Source organism: Melospiza georgiana, chromosome 5, assembly GCF_028018845.1.
Source record: "Melospiza georgiana isolate bMelGeo1 chromosome 5, bMelGeo1.pri, whole genome shotgun sequence".
In the NCBI taxonomy this organism is placed as follows: Eukaryota; Metazoa; Chordata; class Aves; order Passeriformes; family Passerellidae; genus Melospiza; species Melospiza georgiana.
This window is the reverse complement of record NC_080434.1, coordinates 52,817,306-52,834,147: the sequence shown is the minus strand read 5'-3', so window position 1 is coordinate 52,834,147 and position 16,842 is coordinate 52,817,306.

Here is a 16,842-nt window from a genome sequence, read left to right as displayed (position 1 = left end):
AAACACCAACGGCAATAGTCAAACAAAAGCTGCCCTTCTGGAGGCTTATGTTGTCTAATGTTTCTTGCCAAGAAGACATTTCCAGGCCCATTTTCAGATTGTAGAGCCTGTCAAAACAGTCTGAATAATTCCCCAAAGTCTCATCATTTTGCTGTAAGTGTCATGACAGCTTTGATAGATGCCTTCATTTCCATATAATAGTCAAAAAGGCAAGAACACGTTTTATTTCTTCTCAATAAGAATAAGATTTTCAAAAGTCTTTGGTACTCTGAAACTGCTCCAATTAAATTCAATATGCTTTCTGACTAGCTTAAAAGGGAGGAAGAAGTTAGGGCCATGTAGAGCACTTCAGAAAATCCTACGCTTATTTTTCATGTATTATTCAATCATTTTATGTGCTTACACAAGCTCAAAGGGTGCAATACAAAATGCCCATATCCACACCCTTGTCAAAGAGTACTTAACAGCTAACAACCCTCTGCCAAAAAAATCTGAACTATGGCTTAACCTAAGAACCATACTATTTTGCCCTATTTCCTTATGGTAATTTTTAACAAAAGTGAGTCACTACTGACAAACACCCAATTAACAATGGTATATTAATTGAATTAAGATGGAGAATAAAGGAGGCATTACAGGCAGTTAAGTGTGAGAAAGCATGTTCTACACTGAATAATTAATTTTCATTCCAAGATAAAAATGTTGCCCATTGATTTACAACCCCTTCTGGCTATAAAGCCTTTTGGTGGAAACCTGATTCTTAATTATTGTCACAGGAATGCTAAGCTTGTCAAAAAGCTATTTCCATCATGATGATCAGCCTTAACTGCTTGGAGCAATTTTTGTGCCATACTTAACAGCTGCTTCATCATTTGTTATCTTTTCAATTAAGCACTCTATTCCTGCCTGGCTCACAGTCTCCACAGAAGAAAGAAATACACATGCAAATACACATGTGCTCGCATAGAAGTAGTTTCTCTCCTCAGCACAAATCCCCAACAACAGCCTGTCTCTGCTTTTCTTTATTAAGCAAAAATATTTATATGAAATGCTAGTGGGATATTTGGAATGTGGCAGGTACAGGTACTCTCAAAATAACACAGAAGGCTTCAGAGCATCACATCAGCATTTTCAGTTTACATAGTTCTATGTTCCATTACATCTTTTGTCTTCTAAATTTACTCCTTTTAGTGTCAGAATTGAAAATAGACCAATTATTCAATTAAAAACGTAATGCCTTTTCCTAAAACCACCATAGTCATGCATATATTATACTGAAGTTGATGTTAATAAATTAATGTCCCTTCCTTCGTACAGATTTTATATTCCTCATGAAGCTATTTTATTCAGAGATTTTGTAATATATTTTAAACCTGGATGAGTTTAGCAGAAAGTAAAGAGTGAGGGATGTCAGGTGCTTCTTCCTCCTACAAAATGAGAAGGGGAAACAAATGAGGAAATTGGTCTCCTTCCTCCAGTGACCTTAATTGCCAGTATGACAGTATCTCCTGTAAGGATTTTAGTACTGCACAGAGAAATGCACACAAGAAAATTTGCTGGTTCATTGGTTTATGATGTAAATCAATTCAAACTTAATTTGAGATACTTCATTTAGGCTCCTTGTTTGAACCAGTGATCTGTGGCAAATCTTGTTTGCGCAAAAGCAGAAACAGAAATTAATAGATATAGAGAGCCAAATTATGTTGCCAGACCAACCACTTGAACAAACTTTTTACCTGCAGGTTTGACTAGTAAACAAGGATGTTTGTAGAAAGTTATCTTGACATGGTATGCAAATATTATTTACTGTCAAGTGAAAACATGAATGTGTTTTTGGAAATTTGCTAAAGTATGAGTTGTGTGCATTTGTTAAATGACTGCTATCCAAGTGCAATTTGGAAGCTTTTCAGGGGATATTTATTTATTACCAGCAGAAAATGGCTTTTTATGATAAGATAATAAAAACAACTATTTTTCATTAGAAACCTGATCTATCAGTGCTTGGCTCTGTTGCTGGAGCTATTCAGTTATGTGTTGGTTTGGAATTTAAATTTTTTTTTTTATATGAAGGATTTTATATTGTGTATGTACCTTTTAAGGTTAAAATACAGTCATCAGATTTATTTAGGCAGGGCAAGAGGGAATGGAACAGGAAAATGCAAGTGCTTTTGCATATATTACATATCTGAAGCTCCTTCTTTACTGTTACAATGATGATAGACTAACCACAAAAGCATTTGTATTGTATTTCTAGGTTTTTAGAGCAACAGACGGAAAAAAATATCCTTTTGATACAGGCAGTTTAAAAACACAGAACTTCACCAAAATCTGAACTCTACTTCTAACCATGTAGGCACCCTTGTCAGTTTTTACTGTACCATCATCAGCCTGTACACAAAAAGAAACAGATTTTCTCCAGCCCTTTTGATGATTCCCTGTACAAGGATACCAGTTGTGCCTAAAAGCTCTGAGTTCCTCCACTACAAATTCAAACCAGACATATCTAAAGAATTTTCTTTCAGCTTACTTAACCTAAATAATTACCCAGGAACCACTTTGACTCTGGGACAAGCTAACCAGGTTCATCGCCCAGTTTCTGTCTGGGCATATTCTCTGTTCTGCCCTGCCAGCCTGCTGCTCTTCCATTTGCTAAGTAGAAGAGCTTTCCTCATTCTTTAGGGTAACTGACAAGAGGACTGTTCTTTTGGTACTCTGGCCAGAAGAACATTTTTCCATTGTGACTCCTTTTTTGATGATTTTTTATTAATCCCCAACTCTGAAAGTGGTTGCTTTGATCACCTGTAGACCTGACCTCAAATTTCAATCTGGTTTTGATTCTTTCAGAACTGGTTGTAAAATCCACCTTTCTTTAAAGAGTTTAGTGTTATTATCCTACAAAGGATAGCAAGTTGCAACTAAATTATTTACAGAAATGGGACAAGGGGATAAAAACAATCTTATTGATTTTTTTCAAGGATGAGTCTATTCATATTCGGGCCACAGAGGACTCAATCATACAAAGTATTTGTATGCGTGACATGGGCTGCTGTAAGCAATTAAAAAAAAAAAAGAAAGAAAAAAAAAGGTTTTGTTTAGAGGGCTCATCTGACTTAAAGTGTTTCTGTCATCCTTTAAAATGCTGAACCTGAGGCTCATGGGCTGAGCCCAGCTGAGGGTCTGGGCCATCGTTTGGCATCTGTGGGAGAGAGTAGGAACAGCAGGGAGTGAGAATCTCCAGCTCCTGAGTGCCTCTGGTCAGGCACTGCTGTCAGCCACTCCACATGTAACACACTGAAATACATGGATTTACTTGCTGGCCCCAGAGAAGGATAGAGGCATGCAAGTGTCATTCAAGTTCAACTGCAGACAGGCAAAATGCACAGCCCACACTCTTAGGTACGTGTGGAACCACATGAATATATGCTCTCTTTTCTCCACAATGCACAGAAAAGTATTTCTCGCTTAATATGAAAATCAACTATAAAATTCTAGCATACAAATAATTTCTATCCAATGACATATAAAAAAAGATCTAAATAGATTCTTTTTTGAATGAAGTCTCTCTGAAAAATGAGATTAAGAGCAAAAAATAATTTAAAAAATCAAGGAACTCAAACACAAAGTCCTGCAGTGTCAGAACAACAGATGTGCTAAAATAATCTATATCTGTGAAACGATCTTATAAAGTGATTTACCTTGTCTTGAGATATTTGGAAGGGAAATATGGATAAAAGATATTGCCTAGTACATTACTTTCTGTCAACATATATGCACACATGCACTTGGGTCCAGTTGTATAGGCAGAGATAAAGAGAGAGGGTAAGTAGGTGTGATCTCTCTTTATTAGGATTCATAATAAGATACCAAACCAAAAGGTCAGGAGGGTGGGGCTCTAAAAAATATCTTTCAGATTCACCCCAAAGAGGAAGAAAAGAAGGAAGCATTTTGACTGTGTAGATGTCTGCCAGGAGAATAATGTGTCAGGATGCACTGAACATCTGCCAGATCTTGGAAAGCATTTTGTCAATATTTTCATAAGGCAGGCAGAGATATGTGAGGAACAGAGAAAAGGCTAATGAAAAGGGAGAAACTATGAAATGAAAAAGACAGAAAGTTGTAGTAAAGGAATATAACAGCAAAAACAGCAAAGACGTTTCAGGAGGGAAACGTCAGTTCATAGAGAATTGGAAGGCTGGTTTAAAGGAAAAAATAATCAGAATCTGAAAAACATTTTTGAGAAGACAAATGCAAATCATCTCCTAGTAGAGGAAAAATACTGAATTTAATGACAGGATGAGTGCATTAACATCCTCCTTATGAGATAAAAATTGTAGGCCTTTTTCAGAGATTTGTCTAAGGAAAACATCTCAGCTGTGGAGGGAGTAAGAAAACTGAAACAATTTCTGAGACTTTTAAAGGTAAAATGCAGTGTTCTTTGTCTAGACTCTAATCCTGGAAAATAAATAATTGAAATAAAGACTTAGATTATGTAATAGGAAAATTTTTGGCTGAAGGTTGTGGCTTTTCCTCATAGAGCTTCTTCTCTTGACTGACCCAAGCTGACATTGCCCTTGACATCAAAGCCTATTACATACTGCATCACTTTCAGATCTGTCCCCAGGCCACCTTCTTTATCGGATTTTCTCTAATACAAATACAGAAGCACTTAGTTCTGCCCCTGAATATGTTCCTTTCCTGCTAAAAGCAGAAAAGTCCCAGGTGGAAAGGTAATTTTTAGGTCTAGGTAAGGCTGGAGATCCCTGCTGTGTCACCTCCTCAAAGGCAGCCTGGGCTGGAAAGGGCTGGCATTGCCATGGAAAAGCACAAGACTGAGACCTGCAGCAGCCAAGCAGGGTTTTGTCTCAGTGTAGGATGACCAGGCACCACCACCTGGTCATTCCTTTCTTTCTGCTGGAAATACGAGGCAGCATTTTTCTAAAGTTTGCCAAACTGAACATTAAAGTGTGCATGCTTTTTCCTTGAGGACAGAATGAGGAGGCAGCACTCATAAAAGGCTTGGTTCACTATCTAATAGGCTCCTGGAAGGTGCTGGTATACAGCATCAAAGAAGAAATTAGAATTGCTGTTTCTTAGGACTGTACTACATCCTTACTTATTAATTCTTATTTTGACTTTTTACCAGAGCTCAGTTTGTCTCCTTTTTTTTTTTCCCCTCAGAATCTGTTGTCTCTCCCTTTCTGTTCTAATTGTTAAGATCTTCATGCAGCTGAGCTGTTCCTTTAGAGAGCCTTTGCTTGATGTAATGTAACCTGAGAGCTCAGCCACCATGATCAGCAGTGAGGAATTTTTTTGCAGCAAAGGTGCCAAGCAATTGCTTCTTTTGGATTTCTCTCTTTCTTTTCTTTATTTAATTGCAGGGTGAAGGACCATACTTGCAGAAATGGAAATAAAAGACTCCCCATTGTATGTGGCTTGGTTTTGTGTCTTTCTCTGTACTAGAGAGTGTGTCCTCTGCTAATACAAAGGATGATTTTGCCTCAGTAAAAGGAATGTAATTTCTGAGATCTCAACTCGATTTACTGCTGTCTTTTGGCTCTCATCCAGGGAAGCATTAAGGGATATGCTTAATTGTAATCATGTGAACAAATGAAGAGTCCTATTGATTTGTTTATGGTTTGGGTTATGCCTAAGAGCTGGGTTTGGACAGTGCTTCAATTCTACTCTTAAAAGGGACAGCTTCTCCTTTCTGCCAGGTATCAGGCACAATAGAGAAAATCCTGGGAATGAAGCAAACATTTTATGGCCAGGAGAGCCCTGGAGAGAGTTGGTGGATGCTGAATTGGTCTGGCAGGAAGAACTGCAGAGACAGAAAGGAGAAAATTATGAAAAAGTTCAATGAACAGCAACAGGAAGTTAAGAAGGTCAGTGTGGAGGGAGATTGAGTCATGAACAGTCTCCTACTGGCTGAGCCTGCACAAAGAATCCCTCAGGTCTCATTGCAGGGAATTACACAGCAGTGATTGTGTATGGCCTGGAAGCCCCTATGAGCAAGAGCAATAGAAAGACATTGGCATCCTTCGGAAAAGATCAGCTGTTTTCAGTGCTCACCTTATCTGAGAGCTGCCACAAGGCTGCCTTAAGTACCAGATGTTGGAAGAATTACTTGTTTTCATTAAAAAACCTGATAATTTGGGAATGTTGGGAAAAAAGGCTTACGACAAGTATGATTTCACAATTTGAACATATTTGAACAAATTTTGGGGTCTTAAAGGGGGCCTTCTATAGCGGAAGGAGATGAACCAAGGCTCTCAACAGACAGTGATGAACCATCCATACCATGAGGTCCCATGCACTTCTGCTCAGCTGCACACCCACAGTGGTGGGTACCACAAAGGGATGTGGTAAATCCAGAGCATCCAAACCAACAGGGAATCCTCATAACTACTCTGTTCTAATTTGGATTGTCCCTCACAAAGCTGAATTAGCTAAGGGGTGGGAGTACAGTGTTGTTATGAACTACACAGAATCAGCTATTTTGTGAGATTGCATTGAGATTTCAGAGTAGTGAAAAAGTGTTTAAAGCTGATAATCAAGATGCCAGGCATGTTAAAATGGAATAAATAGAGAATTAGAACCAAAGCAAGTAATTTTCATATGCAAACCTCACAGGAGATTTCCTCTCCATGTCTCACTTCCACTTCATTTTACAGCTCAAATCCAGTTACTCTAACTTTTCAAAGATAGTGACATCTTGCAATCTTCCAAGGCTTTTCCCCTGCCCCCCAAAAATTATGTGGGGAATCTTGATCACTACTGGGTATTTAGTAGCATTTAGAAGTGCTCAAAATTAGTCTCAGGAAAAACAGTGAAAATGCTGATGTAAAATGTGATAAATTAATGAATAAAGGAAAGAAGCATATTCAAATTTAGTTTACACTTTTGCAGAAATAGGTCCTGTTAGATGTACTACTTTGTCACATTTATATGTCTTGGATCAACATCTGTTAAAATGTGTATACCTTAATTTTTAAAGGTATTTGCTGGACTGATTAAAGACCAATACTCTATAGAACTAAATGATCTATGAAATAACAGGTAACCAAAAAACAAGTCAGTTGAAAAGGAGAATCAAGAAGATCAAGTCTCCAAAGCTGGAAGAAACTTTGACTTGGTCTGACACTTTTTTCAGCGTAAATATAGATATATAATGATTGTTGAAAAGTTCTGTTGGTCATGAAAGGGTTAACAAAATGGAGAATAAATTAATTAGGGCAGAGAAATGTAGCCTGATTATTTGCCCTGCACTATTTGGCAAAACATTTCATACAAAAAAAACCTTCAAATAAAATGAACAGAACTGGAATGCAAAAGACAGAACAAGAGATTGTGTCCTAGAAAGGCACAACTATGGAGACCAGAGGGAAAAGCCAGTCGGAATCAAGAGGTAAGATGCAAAAATTGTGAATTGTGTGGTTCCAGCGTGACTAGTTCTAGTGAAATACCACACCTTGCTCCAGGATCTTCACTATGAAGAAAATTTGGGTATAATTATTTTTTAAAAAACAATCATAATAATTATTCTAGAGCTGAAAAGATTATGTTACAATGAAAAGCTTACAAGGTATTGTCAAAATTAAAACTTAGGAGTGATCTGTAGGTAATTTCCAAGAAATAACATGAATTGATGTTGTCACTTTTTAAGAGATTTTCTTATTTGGTAACAAGATCAGAAGCAGAGAAATCTGAACTAAGGAATCCTTTCTAACACCAAAGGAAAACAAACCATGTTGTAAATGGACCATGGAAAGCAATGACTGCAGCAAAAAGATGGAATCCACAGCTCTGGGTATTCAAGTGGAGATCTGCTCTGTTCTTTAACCAAATGCAAATAACTGGGTAACTAATTGCAAATTAGGTAACTAAATGCAAAAAATTGCAGTGAATCAGGTGGTTTATTGGTCACACATGGTCCAAAATATGTCCTGTTATTGGCTTTGACCTCTGCTCTCAGTCCAAGTGCAATGGTGCTGCTTTACTTGAACGTGACCATAGATGTGCACTTAAACAGGTAATTTAGAAAAACACCATCTTCCATTTTCAGTGAAATTGAAACCACTATGAGAACATTTGCAAAATATCCTATTTCAGTGCTTATTCTGAACTTCAACTTTCCAACCATTCTATTAGTTGACATTGATATTGATAACATTATTGATACTTTTGTTATATCATTTATAGTTGGGCACTTCAGGCTTTGCATACAGGTTCTTTCTTTAGGGTAATATTGCTTTAAAAGAAATACTTTCTGTAGCAGTGACTTCCTTTCAACAGTGTAATCTCTTAAGCAGAGAGACAGACCCCTCTCAAATTAGAGTGTCTGATTTGCAGAGTGAAGTTCCTGCTGTCTGTAGAAGATATGGGAAGTAATCAGTACTTCTGTAACTGGCCTGGAGATACAGCTAATAAAATCATTTGCCTTTCTTTGGGCTTTTAAATGATACCCTAATGCTAGCACAGGCACCAAAACCACAACCCCTGGGCCTGAGAATACTAGCAGAGCTTTAAAAACCAGATATTTTTTCCTTCTGAAGAGCTATCAAAGTCTGTTTGCCCAGCTGAAGATTTGGCTTCTTTTACCAGAAGGATAAATCTCATGTCAGTGTAATGGACTGTGTCAAATATGGTCTGGCACACACTAAGTAAGGAATAATACTCCCCAGGGTTTGCCTCCAGCACCTGAGAAATAGGATATATAGCAGGAAGCATACCCTGAAGTATAGGATTTTAATCACAGACAAAAAATAAATTTTCTGAAAGAAAATAAAGGTGAATGAAATGGTTCAGTGTTTTTAAAATCCTACTTTGGGATAAATGAAAACATCTTTCATCCTTTTCATGACAGAGGTGCATTTGGTCAAGACTCAGCTTAACTTCACTTAAATCAGTAAGACCACTGGTTTTCATCAATGAAAATCTTGGTTGTCTTTTTCTTTGATTGAATTTGGTTTCACATAGGAAAGGAGCCAAAATGGTTACAGAAACTGTGTTAAGAGGCTCATGAGAGATTGGAACAGGCTGTCCAGAGAAGGAGCTGTGGATAATGCAAGCCTGGAAATCTTCAAGGTCAGTTTGGACAGGGCTTTGAGCAACCTGGTCTAGTGGAAGGCGTCCCTGCCCATGGCATGGGGGCTAGAACTGGATTATCTTTAAGGTCCCTTCCAACCCAAAAAATTCTAGGATTTGATGAAAAGAATATCCATCAACAGAAATACTCACCTGGCATTTTTAATTTCTATGCTGTTTACCATTTTAAATCAAAATAAAAAGTGCAATTCAACAGTTAGGGGCTGAGAATATATATTTAGGGTATAAAGTTTTACCTGTACTTTAAGACTTAGATGGGCACTGAAGACTCATGAGATTTGGCCACTTACTCATTTAGGTTTCACTACAAATCTTTGCTGCGGAAAAAAAGTGTTAGATAATTTTATGCTTAATTAGGAACCACAAGCTGGTTGAAATCACAACTCATCTTACCTGCAGAATACAGATGATGTTGCTAAAGAACTTTTTCTCTGGTACCTTCAGATATTAATTTTGATTGTGACCTTCCTTATAAAATATAAACATCCTTTATTTCCTATTGTACCTGGAAAATAAAAAAAAAACACTTTTCTTGTATAAATTCCTTTTTCATAGCTTGTAGGCATTTAAAGTAAATCAGCCAATATCTGTTGTACTTTGGTGTTAATTTACATAGGGGGTGTAGCTGGTTACAGCTATTAGTACAAATGAGCATCCTGCTGCATGTGCTTTCCTTGGAGATGCCCTTTATGGGGCTGGGAACTGCAGGTTTGGGCATGAAGCAGGATTTTCTCTCAGAGATATTGATTTATTTTTTGTAAAGCCTTTTAAACTGATAAATATTAAGTGCCCATAGCCACTGAGCCACAAGCAACCCTAATTTTCTACCTGTTGATATGGTCATGCCTGCTCCTGTGAAGTTTTCCACAGCTGGTGGTCACTGCCCTCATTGAGAAACGCAGGTATGGTGTCCATCTGGAGAAAAGTTGCTTCCTCTGTGTGCGGGAGAAAGATGTGACCACCCAGAGGGAGCACCACAAAAGCATTCAGGATTGCAGTTCTCAGGCTGCAGGGCCTGGTGCTGCTCTCAGATGGCATCAGGGAGACCATCTCTGACGGGTGTGATCAGGGAGAGCATCTCTGGGAGGTGTGATCAGGGAGAACATCTCTGAGAGCTGTGATCAGGGAGAACACCTCTGAGGGGTGTGATCAGGGAGAGCATCTCCGAGGGGTGTGATCAGGGAGAACATCTCTGAGAGCTGTGATCAGGGAGAACACCTCTGAGGGGTGTGATCAGGGAGAGCATCTCCGAGGGGTGTGATCAGGGCAATGATCTGCTCAGCCCCTGGTGGAGCTGGGAGGTGAAGGAGAAGAGCTGGGACATGTTAGGGACACAGCAGCAGGCAGAAAAAGTGGGACCTTGGAAATGGAGGGGAGTGGAAAGGGATTCTGTTTGGGGTGGCAGGAGAATCCTCTCCCAGCCTACCCCATCTGCCCTTACACAGAAGGCATGAGGCCCTGGAATCCGAGGCCCAAGGATATGAGGATGAGGGAAAAGAGAAGGCAGATGGAAGTTTTTTTGGGATGGAGGTGTTGCCTAGGCCAGGGCAGCCAGCCCACTGCATCATGACTTCCTCAGCTCAATAAAACATCCATATTAGGTGCACAACCAGCACAGAAAGAGCCATTTTTGGAGATAAAAAGGCCCTTTCCATCTAAGTTTTTCCTTGGGTGCTGTTATAGACTTTCCACACCAATCCAAAAAAATGCTCCCCCAAATGACATCATAGAGAATTCAAAATGAGCTCCATGTATCATTTGCATTCAGGAAAATCTTTAGTGAAAATTGCCTACAGCTTTCTCTCTCTCTCTTCGAGCAGCACACTGACATGATCCAAAAGGAGTGTCTTAATTATGGTAATTATAGGATTTAAAATTCATTAAATAAAATATTGAGGCTATTCAAACTCAGATTTTTGAAGGATTATAGTGTTTGACAACACTATGAAAGGTTTAAGTGCGTAGTTTAACTGCCAGAATTGGTTTGTGTTTAGCCCTTATTACTCAGCACGAAAAACATGTTTAAAGTGGAATCTGCAGCCCACTTTCAACTGTCAGTCTAAATATGTCTATTCACAAGCTGAGAAATTAGCACAGCGCATGATGCTCTGGTGATACCCATCAAGCAGGAACAACTCATCGTTTCACTCCATCTCACATCCAAGTCATGAATTACTAGGCTTTGTTTAAAAAAAAAAAAAAAGAAAAAAGCCAGCCCAGTTCTAAAAGGTTGACAGGGGCTTAAAATGGCTAAAGTAAGCCTGAAGTAAAAGGTAATTCTTCGCTTTCAGAGTCTGTCTTTGTGGACATTGTGTTACAGTGGAGTAGGGCCTATTGATGTAAATGAAACCACACTGGTATAAAACCAGTGCACATAAGACCAGAATCAGGATTCTGACTGCCATAAATAGAATATTAGAATTATATTTCTAGTAGATATCTTTATGGTGTAGGAGGTTCTATTTGTATGCAGTACTCATCTGTTACAATATCCACAAAAAGAGTGAAGCTAGATCTGGTTTATGACTGCTACATTTTAGATCAGATCAGATAATTTCAGATCCCAAGCAGAGCTCAAGAAGAAAATTTTTATTAACTACCTTCAGGTTACTTTGCAAAAGAGCTAAGACAGCTCAGATTCAGAAGAGTGTCCTAAAATATCTTGTGTCCACCCATCAAAATATCTTCATTTAAGGCTTGAGTCTCAGTCCTGGCCCTCCAGGAGCCCTAGCTCTGAGCTCAGGACTGGAGGCTTTTGTATGCTGCATGGCTATAAAAAGCATCACGTTTGAAATCTGCAGCTAAACCTCTGCTGATGACAGTGTCCCCATGAAAGCCACTCCTGGGAAGCAAACATTTGTAAACAGTGCGTGGCCCCATTGCATGGGTGTGGCACAACTGTGTCCATACAAACTGAGCATGCACGGAAAATGCAAGTTCTCACAAGAACAGTGGCATGTTGACAGAGTCAAAGCAGGGCATTGGCTAGAAAATAAGGAAGGGAAGGCATTCTTGCATGTTTTCACAGATTTTTAGGTTACTATACTAACAAATTTATTGAACAATAAACGATTCCTTCTAGAAAAATCCAAGAGAATGATGAATTTCGATAGGGATATGCAGACACAGTTCTTCAAAGTGAAAGCTGAATTACCATTTTTGTAGGTTGATGAGCTTTACTTAAATCATCTGTCAGGAATACAGTGCTGAGTTTCTTTCTGTGGAAAGAAGTTGCTCACTGGGCTATTATCTCAGCAATTTTCCAAAGGTGAGTCCCCACAGGAAAGAACACAGAGGTCCTGTCTCTCATGGTCTCTGCCTGTAGTGCTCCCAGAGGTGACATGACAGCATGAGCTCAAATTTGGAGCACTGTGTGCCTTGGTCCATAGGTGTCCATCTGCTCTGTTGGGGGCATTTGTGTTCCCTTCCCTTCTCCTGAGTGTTGTTGTGTAGCAGACTTGCTCACACCCCAACTCAGGGGCCAGCCAGCAGGAAGGTGATGTGAGGGATCAGGGAGGGTGACAGTGCTGTGAGTTCAGCCTTGGAGATGCCACAAGAACCAGGAGGCGTGGAAGAACTGGGAAATATTTTTCTCCAACCAGGAGAGGGCAGAAACTTCATTGTGGTGTAGTATGAAACCATGCATGCACTTCCACAGGCAAAAGTCATCCCTGATTTCCTGAAACTGTTAATATTTACTGCATGTGTAAGAAATGGAGGACCTTTTTCTGGTAATCCTCATGGTCAATGGAACACTTTCCTGAAAGACTGCAACCAGAGATTCATTCTCTGCTCTTCATTTTCACATCTATTCCGTGCCAGGTACCTTTTATAATCCATCTGCTTCTCACCAGATCAGTAATTTTGTTTTCTTTTCTGGCAGACAGGTCCTCAGAAGCCTTGCCAAAAATATCCTAAGTCCAAAGTTATTTTTAAAAGGTGCGAAAGTCAAGAAAAATCCCAGTGAATCCAAGGTAAGTAGTTTGTATTCCTTTCTACTTTCAAATTCTGTAAGAGCTAATAGTAGAGTAAAAATATTGAAAGCTAATGAGATTTCAGAACAGACATTTTCTATTTGAAAAGAAACAGAGGAAAGAAACTTTGAAATTGCCTAATTTCAGGAAAAATCTGAAGACCAACCTTTGTTCCAAACTATCAAGGACAGTCCTTCACTGTAATGGCACCTTGAGGAGAATAGAGTGTATGTGCTTTTGTGACTGGTTTTGAAACACAAGTTTTGGTTTAAAGTTGCCATGCTGAACTCAAGCCCAGCTGAACTGCTGCTAATGGGTGAACTGACAGTCTCTTCAGTTTGCAGCAGACAGATGTCAACACTGCAGCTGGAACCAATCATAAGTTGTCATCATGACTGGAAGTAACTGAAACTTTTCTTGAATGTAGATAGCTGGGACTGAACGGACATGAGCACCAATTCATCCTCTCACACTTAATATCTTATTGCTTCAAGCAAAGGACAAAGGGGGCAGAAGTTCCTTTTCACAGGACATTGGGCAATTTTGACATTTGCCTTCATGTGGATTACAAACAGGACTTGAAAATGTCAACATTTTTGGTGTAAACAAAATAATTCTTTTACTCTCAATTGAAATGCTTTATTTTGACAAAAACTAAACATTCAGATTATTCACTCCTTCTCAGTTATGCAGGAAAGGCATTGGGATGCAGGATCATTCATATGTTTCATCCCTATGATGAAAGCCAGAATTTTTTCTTGCTAAGGATACTGAAAAATGGAATTTCTTCCTCTTGCTGCCTTCGAATAAACCTCTGCTGAGGTTAATGCAACCTCAGGGGCTGTTTTGATTTCACCAAGTAGAATTCTCTTGTTAGAGAGAATGCCTCTATCAATATCTTCCAGACTGGAAATCACCTTTAAGGGACTTCACCAGTGCTCCATGGCAGGTATGTAAGGATGGAATTTATAGGAGCATTTAGGTTGCTTTGATACATGTGGGTAGGTCACCACTTCGGTTCCCAGGACTCATCAATGAAAGGGCAACTCAAACACATTGAAGAATCCTTCTGAAAAAATCATAATTTTGAAGCCACCCAAAAAACTAAAATGGTGATTTATTTTGAATTTTGTTTATCTTTAATATGCTTGGAGTACTGTGGGTAGATTGTGCACCTTTCATGCTCTACCTGCCACATAAAGGCATGGACTATGGTCCTGCCTTTCAGGTTTTTTCTCTTTTAAAGATTCCTCCTTGCAAAAAATAAAAGGTTTAGAAAACAATTAAACTTTTTGCTCACACTGGAAAGTAAAGTCAATTTTATGAATAGTGAAAACACTGCACATGCAAATAACAAAGACTCTAAATCAAATTACAGTGAAAAGAAATTTCAACTATCTTTAAGACCTGGTTAAGTAACATCAAGTAGACAGAGTTGTCCGAGTATCAATTTAGTGGTCACAAAATCAAATATGATCACACGATTTTGGTGGTGTATCTATTAGGATTCATACAGTGATGATATGTTTTAGCCACGGTGATCTAAAGATAAAAATAAGGAAACTTAAGGAAAAATCACATTTTCATTAGTCTATTTGCTATAGCTGGGAAAAGAGGGCTTATTGGAACGGAAGGAGGGAGCAGCTACTTAGATGAAAATGAGAGCACATTTTGATTTAAGGAATAATTTGTGGTGGTTATCACTATGAATATTATGTCACCCTTGGCACCAACAAATATGACCTCCTTGTTTGAAAGTATGCTTCAGAATGTAAAGTTCATAATTTTTTTTTAATTTTGTCTTCTGCGTGTCTCTTGTTCTGTGCTGTAGCTCGAGGAGCTCTGCAGAAAAATCACAAATGAAAGTTTGATTTCATCAGAGGAATGGGAGATTTGTGACATACCTCCCTGAGGATAAAATTCCATTCTATTTAAAAATAATATTTTTTCCAGTAAAATTAATTTTTTTTTCCTGGGACTTTTAAAAATTCTTATTTCCTACCCAAGTTTCCATTCAGACCACCTTAATAGAAGTCTAAATATTGTCTAGAGTCTTCAAATTTAAATTCTCCAGTGTCTCTTCTCTCAATGAAATGCCTTTCAATATGTGGCATTTCTACCCCTTTGACAAGCTGACCACTGTGGGCAGGGTCTACAGTCACACATAAATATTGTGGACTTGCCAGGTAGCTTGATTTTGTTACTCTTGGGGACACAGTACATCCCTATTTAAATTCCAGGGAGTAGCTGGTGTGGAAAAATACAATTTATTTTGGTAATGATGTCAGTATTTGGCTTGAAATCTGGTCAGGGACTACACATACAACGCTTTCATAAGTCTGGGCTTTTTCTTTCAGTCTCACACCAATTCCTTGCCTCTCTTTCAATGACAAGGGAAAAGGCAGAAATGTCAAAGAGCTCTCCATGAGTGGTTTCTGTGAATTCCACAGCCTCTGTCTCTTCTCCCTCTGTATGAAGCAAGTTAAATATGAAATTTAAAAGCTAAAGGAAAAAGGAGCACTTACAAAAAAAAGGAGCACTCTGTTGAGGCTCAGTCTAATTTTTCTCATCTCTCTCATCTGCCTTTCCCAGAATGATTCCTGAGGGAGGAAAAGCACTTAAAATACACTCTTGATCATGACCCAAGTCCCATTGCTTCCTTATTCCTCTGATGATAAGGCAAAAACCACTTAAACAGGCTCTTTGGGAGAATTCACATGTCTCCTTTCTCTCATCTACCTTTTCTCTCATATACCTTTGTGCTCCGGCAGGTAAAGGTGTTTGCAAAGAAAGGTTTTGTTGATACTCAGCTCAGTTTCCCTCTCTCTGCCCTGCTTGTGTTTTCAGCTCATTGGGTTTCTCAAGTCTCCTCCCCCTGACAAAGTGAATCTCACAGCACATGATATCATGCTGGGGATCTGGAACTGAGCGTTACCGTATGGCTCCGTTGCATTAACGATTGCTGCATGGGGGAGATACGGATTTTGCAATGACCCACTAAAATAGCTGCCATGTCATTTTCTGTTTCCTCTTTACAGCAAAGATATATCAAGATATTAAAAATATTTACATTTTCTCTTTGCTATGTGCTGAACCATTGGCCAGGAGCAAATTCAGGTTTCTGGAACTGTACTAAAGCCAAAATTTTATAAGCTCAGCTGTAGTGATGGGGAAAGGTGAGGCAAACAGCACAATGCAGAGGCTGATCACAGAGCCCTGGGGCTTCCTTCAGTTGCCGAAGCAAAGGCATCTGCTACTGATGAAGTGCCTTCAGGTATTTTTCATCCCCTCCAGCTGCCAATCCAATGGAGTCCAGGGCCCTGCAGGTCTGCATCCCATCTGCTGGCACATTGCATGTCCCAGATACTCCTGGGGCATTCAGGGGCACAGGATGTTTGGGCAGCCTCACTCAGCTCTCCTGTTTGCATCTCTCTGGGGAGCATCTAACTCTTTTTTTTGCAGACAAGAGCTCAGATAAGTATGGCTAAGAAGGAAGAAGAAATCTCACTTTCTCCTGCTTACAGTTACATAAGACAAAGAGGGAAAAAAATTAGGGAATATCACTATAATAAAATCTTTGTAAAACTGGATTGTCAGCCATGGAGGGCAGAATGAAGAAGAAATGAAAATATAGTACATCAGTTTTGTCCTTTTCATCACATTTTTAAAGCAAGACATTTTATTCTTAAAAATCAGTCGCAGAAAATTTCTAATGTAATAAAATTAGAATTGATCTAATAAAATCTAATCAATAAATAGAGAT